The sequence below is a fragment of the Meles meles genome, chromosome X (assembly GCF_922984935.1).
Source record: "Meles meles chromosome X, mMelMel3.1 paternal haplotype, whole genome shotgun sequence".
NCBI classification, from domain to species: domain Eukaryota; kingdom Metazoa; phylum Chordata; class Mammalia; order Carnivora; family Mustelidae; genus Meles; species Meles meles.
The window spans coordinates 93,194,330-93,200,377 of record NC_060087.1 but is presented as its reverse complement, the minus strand read 5'-3'; the positions used below and the strand labels follow the sequence as shown (position 1 = coordinate 93,200,377).

General features: G+C 40.3%; 1 pseudogene; it reads left to right on the top strand.

Annotated features, from left to right (window-relative positions):
• The first annotated feature begins 5,118 nt into the window (after window positions 1-5,118).
• Window positions 5,119-5,841, top strand: LOC123934451 (annotated as a pseudogene).
• The last annotated feature ends 207 nt before the right edge of the window (window positions 5,842-6,048 follow it).

Genomic DNA, 6,048 nt, shown 5'->3' with positions numbered 1-6,048 from the left:
CTCAGATTCAGTACTGTGAAGCTCAAATGCCTACAAACAAAAGCCATATTCTCTAATACCAGTTTTATCAATAATAAATTTAATATGGTCTCATGCACCAGTTCTCTTTGATTTTGAATAGATTTAGAACTATTCAAACCAGCTGAACTTGGGTCAGACATAAAACCTCTCTAGCTCCCTGGAATAGCACTAGTACATTATGAAATCTTTGTTTCCCTCTTCTTAAATAGGTTTTACTTATTCTTCACAGCTGCATGTTGTCATTGTGGGCAGCTTGACAATTAAAAAAGAAAAAGCTTCAACAATGTGTCTTCGTTTGACAAATGTTTCCTGCAAACAAAAGGTGTTTTTAATTTATGCGTGGTTGCCTCTTCTAGATTGGGTTGCCTATGCAAATAGAGGCTTTTCACAGGAATAATACTGACCTTCTTGTTTGAGGGTCTCCACTTATGATAACTTGTAACTCTGCACTTACCTGATCTGACTCCAGCTTCCCAGGAATTTCATGTCTAGCTGCTGCCTCAGTATAGGCTTGATAGGAGGTTTTTTCTTGGGATTCCACTGTAATGGTCAACACAGCATCATAGGCTTCCCGGAGTTTTGGGTTGTTCCTCAGGACCTGGTAGGGGGTATGCTTATAAAGTAAACTGTAGAGCAGAGCGTCATAGGGAACAAAGACATAGGTTCCATCAGTCATTTTCACATCATGAGCCCATTCCAAGAGATGCCTCTGAGTCTCCCCCCCAATCAAGGCTGAATGCACTTACATGATGATTACTGAAACCAACAAAGCAGGAGGGTTATGGCAGTAATACGTTAGTAAAATAGAATTCCAAAAACCACAGATCAGGAAAAATAAATAGATATGTTATAACCAACTGGTAAATGATTTTTATTTTATGCCTCTAAGATGATTATGATGTTGAAGCACTGAGCTAAGGCTGAGGTACGGTCAGGACCCTGGATGCAGCAAAGGGATGATGCAGATATGTCTACAGCCTACAGAACCTACTGCTACACAGGAATAAGAACAAATTTAGCAAATGGGTGGTAGCATAATGAAGAGGCTTTGGGACTGGAAGATTCAGGTTTATATCTTAATATCACTAGTCATTGTTAGCTGTATACCTTTAGCTTACCTCTCTCTGCCTCACTTATGAAATGGAAATCATAAATATGTACTTCATAGAGTGGTAGTGTTGATTGAAGGAGCAATTCGTATAATGGGCTAAGGGCATAGCACTCAAAAACTAGTATCTAAGAATAAGAAGGCTAGAGGGTGAGGATGGGGGACATTCTCAGAACCACCTCTGCTACTTATGGCCCTGCTCCTGCAAACATATATTCCAATAGATGTTGCACAACTGTTCCCACCCTTACCATGGCCATTATAGACCATGAATGGCACTAGCTCACACTCACCTCTAAATGCTAATAATATTATAGGTGATATGTTCAACTTTTTTTTCCCACTTTTTAAAATTTCTTTTCAGCATAACAGTATTCATTGTTTTACACCACACCCACTGCTAGATGCAATACATGCCCTCCCTATTACCCACCACCTGGTTCCCCGACCTCCCACCCTCCACCCCTTCCAAACCCTCAGGTTGTTTTTCAGAGTCCATAGTCTCTCATGGTTCATCTCCCCTTCCAATTTCCCACACCGCCCTTCTCCTCTCCATCTCCGCATGTCCTCCATGTTCTTTGCTATGCTCCACAAATAAGTGAAACCATATGATACTTGACTCTCTCTGCTTGACTTATTTCACTCAGCATAATCTCTTCCAGTCCCGTCCATGTTGCTACAAAAGGTGGGTATTCATCCTTTCTCATGGAGGCATAATACTCCATCGTGTATATGGACCACATCTTCCTTATCCATTCATCCGTTGAAGGGCATCTTGGTTCTTTCCACAGGTTGGCGACCGTGGCCATTGCTGCTATAATCATTGGGGTACAGATGGCCCTTCTTTTCACTACATCTGTATCTTTGGGGTAAATACCCAGTAGTGCAATTGCAGGGTCATAGGGAACCTCTCTTTTTAATTTCTTGAGGAATCTCCACACTGTTCTCCAAACTGGGCTGCACCAACTTGCATTCCCACCAACAGTGTAAGAGGGTTCCCATTTCTCTGCATCCTCTCCAACACACGTTGTTTCCTGTCTTGCTAATTTTGACCATTCTAACTGGTGTAAGATGATATCTCAATGTGGTTTTAATTTGAATCTCCCTGACGGCTAGTGATGATGAGCATTTTTTCATGTGTCTGATAGCCATTTGTATGTCTTCACTGGAGAAGTGTCTGTTCATATCTTCTGCCCATTTTTTGATATGATTCTCTGTTTTGTGTGTGTTGAATTTGGGAAGTTCTTTATAGATCCTGGATATCAACCTTTTGTCTGTACTGTCATTTGCAAATATCTTCTCCCATTCCGTGGGTTGCCTCTTTGTTTTGTTGACTGTTTCCTTTGCTGTGCAGAAGCTTTTGATCTTGATGAAGTCCCAAAAGTTCATTTTTGCTATTGTTTCCTTGGCCTTTGGAGACATATCTTGAAAGAAGTTGCTGTGGCTGATATCGAAGAGGTTACTGCCTATGTTCTCCTCTAGGATTCTGATAGATTCCTGTCTCACGTTGAGGTCTTTTATCCATTTCGAGTTTATCTTTGCGTACGGTGTAAGAGAATGGTCGAGTTTCATTCTTCTACATACCGCTGTCCAGTTTTCCGAGCACCATTTATTGAAGAGACTGTCTTTTTTCCATTGAATACTTTTTCCTGTTTTGTCGAAGATTATTTGACCATAGAGTTGAGGGTCCATATCTGGGCTCTCCACTCTGTTCCACTGGTCTATGTGTCTGTTTTTATGCCAGTACCACGCTGTCTTGGTGATCACAGCTTTGTAGTAAAGCTTGAAATCGGGTAACGTGATGCCGCCAGTTTTGTTTTTGTTTTTCAACATTTCCTTAGCAATTCGGTGTCTCTTCTGGCTCCATACAAATTTTAGGATTATTTGCTCCAGCTCTTTGAAAAATATCGGTGGAATTTTGATCGGAATGGCATTAAAAGTATAGATTGCTCTAGGCAGTATAGACATTTTAACAATGTTTATTCTTCCAATCCAAGAGCATGGAAGAGTCTTCCATCTTTTTGTGTCTTCTTCAGTTTCTTTCATGAGTGTTCTGTAGTTCCTCGAGTACAGGTCCTTTACTTCTTTGGTTAGGTTTATGCCCAGGTATCTTATGGTTCTTGGTGCTATAGTAAATGGAATCGATTCTCTAATTTCCCTTTCTGTATTTTCATTGTTAGTGTATAAGAAAGCCACTGATTTCTGTACATTGACTTTGTATCCTGCCACGTTACTGAATTGCTGTATGAGTTCTAGTAGTTTGGGGGTGGAGTCTTCGGGGTTTTCCATATAAAGAATCATGTCATCGGTGAAGAGAGAGAGTTTGACTTCTTCCTTGCCAATTTGGATACCTTTTCTTTCTCTTTGTTGTCTGATTGCTGTTGCTAGAACTTCTAATACTATGTTGAACAAGAGTGGTGAGAGTGGGCATCCTTGTCGTGTTCCTGATCTCAATGGGAAGGCTGCAAGCTTTTTCCCATTGAGGATGATATTTGCTGTGGGTCTTTCATAGATAGATATTATGAAGTTCAGGAATGTTCCCTCTATCCCTATACTTTGAAGCGTTTTCATCAGGAACGGGTGCTGGATTTTGTCAAATGCTTTTTCTGCATCAATTGAGAGGACCATGTGGTTCTTCTCTCTTCTCGTATTGATGTGTTCTATCACACTGATTGATTTGCGAATGTTGAACCAACCTTGCAACCCAGGGATGAATCCCACCTGGTCATGGTGGATAATCTTTTTCATGTGCTGCTGGATCCTGTTTGCTAGGATCTTGTTGAGAATCTTTGCCTCCATATTCATCAGTGATATTGGTCTGAAATTCTCCTTTTTGGTAGGGTCTTTGCCTGGTTTGGGGATCAAGGTAATGCTGGCTTCATAAAAAGAGTCTGGAAGTTTTCCTTCTGCTTCAATTTTTTGGAACAGCTTCAGGAGAATTGGTGTTATTTCTTCTTTGAAAGTTTGGTAGAATTCCCCAGGGAATCCGTCAGGTCCTGGGCTCTTGTTTTTTGGGAGGTTTTAGATCACTGCTTCAATCTCATTACTAGATATCGGTCTATTCAGGTTGTCAATTTCTTCCTGGTTCAATTTTGGGAGTTTGTAGTTTTCCAGGAATGCATCCATTTCATCTAGGTTGCTTAGCTTATTGGCATATAACTGTTGGTAATAATTTCTGATGATTGTTTCTATTTCCTTGGTGTTCGTTGTGATCTCTCCCTTTTCATTCATAATTTTATTAATTTGGGCTTTCTCTCTTTTCTTTTGGATTAGTGTGGCCAATGGTTTATCGATCTTATTGATTCTTTCAAAAAACCAGCTTCTAGTTTCATTGATACGTTCTACTGTATCTCTCGTTTCTACCTCATTGATCTCTGCTCTAATCTTGATTATTTCCCTTCTTGCATGTGGAGTTGGTTTGATTTGTTGTTGATTCTCCAGTTCTTTAAGGTGTAGAGACAGCTGGTGTATTCTGGATTTTTCAATGTTTTTGAGGGAGGCTTGGATGGCTATGTATTTCCCCCTTAGAACCGCCTTTGCTGTATCCCATAGGTTTTGGACCGAAGTGTCTTCATTCTCATTGGTTTCCATGAATTGTTTAAGTTCATCTTTGATCTCCTGGTTGATCCAAGCATTCTTAAGCAAGGTGGTCTTTAGCTTCCAGGTGTTTGAGTTCCTTCTGGACTTTTCCTTGTGATTGAGCTCCAGTTTCAAAGCATTGTGATCGGAGAATATGCAGGGAATAATGTCAGTCTTTTGGTATCGGTTGAGTCCTGCTTTATGACCCAGTATGTGGTCTATTCTGGAGAAGGTTCCATGTGCACTTGAGAAGAATGAGTATTCTGTTGTTTTAGGGTGGAATGTTCTGTATATGTCTATGAGGTCCATCTGGTCCAATGTTTCATTCAATGCTCTTATTTCTTTATTAATTTTCTGCTTCGATGATCTGTCTATTTCTGAGAGAGGCGTATTAAGATCTCCTACTATTGGGCATGGCTGCAGGGGAGGCCGTGGCGGGGAAAATGGCGGATGGGAAGGCGGGAGAGGAGAAGCCTGAGAAACCACAGCGAGCTGGAGCTGCCGGATGACCTGAAGAAGAAGCAGAAAAACCTGTGAAAACTAAGACTGTTTCTTCCAGTAATGGAGGGGAAAGTTCCAGTCGCAGCGCTGAGAAGCGATCAGCTGAAGAAGAAGCTGCAGACCTCCCAACAAAACCTACAAAGATCTCCAAGTTTGGATTTGCCATAGGTAGTCAGATGACAAAGAAAGCTTCAGCCATATCCATCAAACTTGGATCAAGTAAGCCTAAAGAAACTGTTCCAATGCTTGCTCCAAAAACCCTTTCAGTAGCAGCAGCTTTTAATGAAGATGAAGATAGTGAGCCAGAGGAAATGCCTCCAGAAGCAAAGATGAGGATGAAGAATATTGGAAGGGATACACCAACATCAGCAGGACCAAACTCCTTCAATAAAGGAAAGCATGGTTTTTCTGATAACCAGAAGCTCTGGGAGCGAAATATAAAATCTCATCTTGGAAATGTCCATGACCAAGACAATTAAATGATGTGTTGAAATTGGGGTGTGGGGTGGGTGTAAAGTTAAAAGGAACAGTTTCCTTTTTTAAAGAATGGTATAAGACTATCTTTGGAGCCGCCTTTTTTTTTTTTTTTTTTAAGATTGAGTGGTACACTAATAAATGAGAGTTTGAAATTAGAGGTAATTTATGTTTTATATACAGATTTCAAGACATTTGCTAATTTTGTAGTTTCATGTGATTAGTTTCCAAAGGTTACAGATAATAAAAAGTCAGAAATGGTACCTTTCTAAGAATTGCATATTTTTTTAGACACAACTATTAGCACATTAAGAGGAACGCAAAAAGTTATCGTCTATTAACCTGCAAGCAATTACTCTTAACTC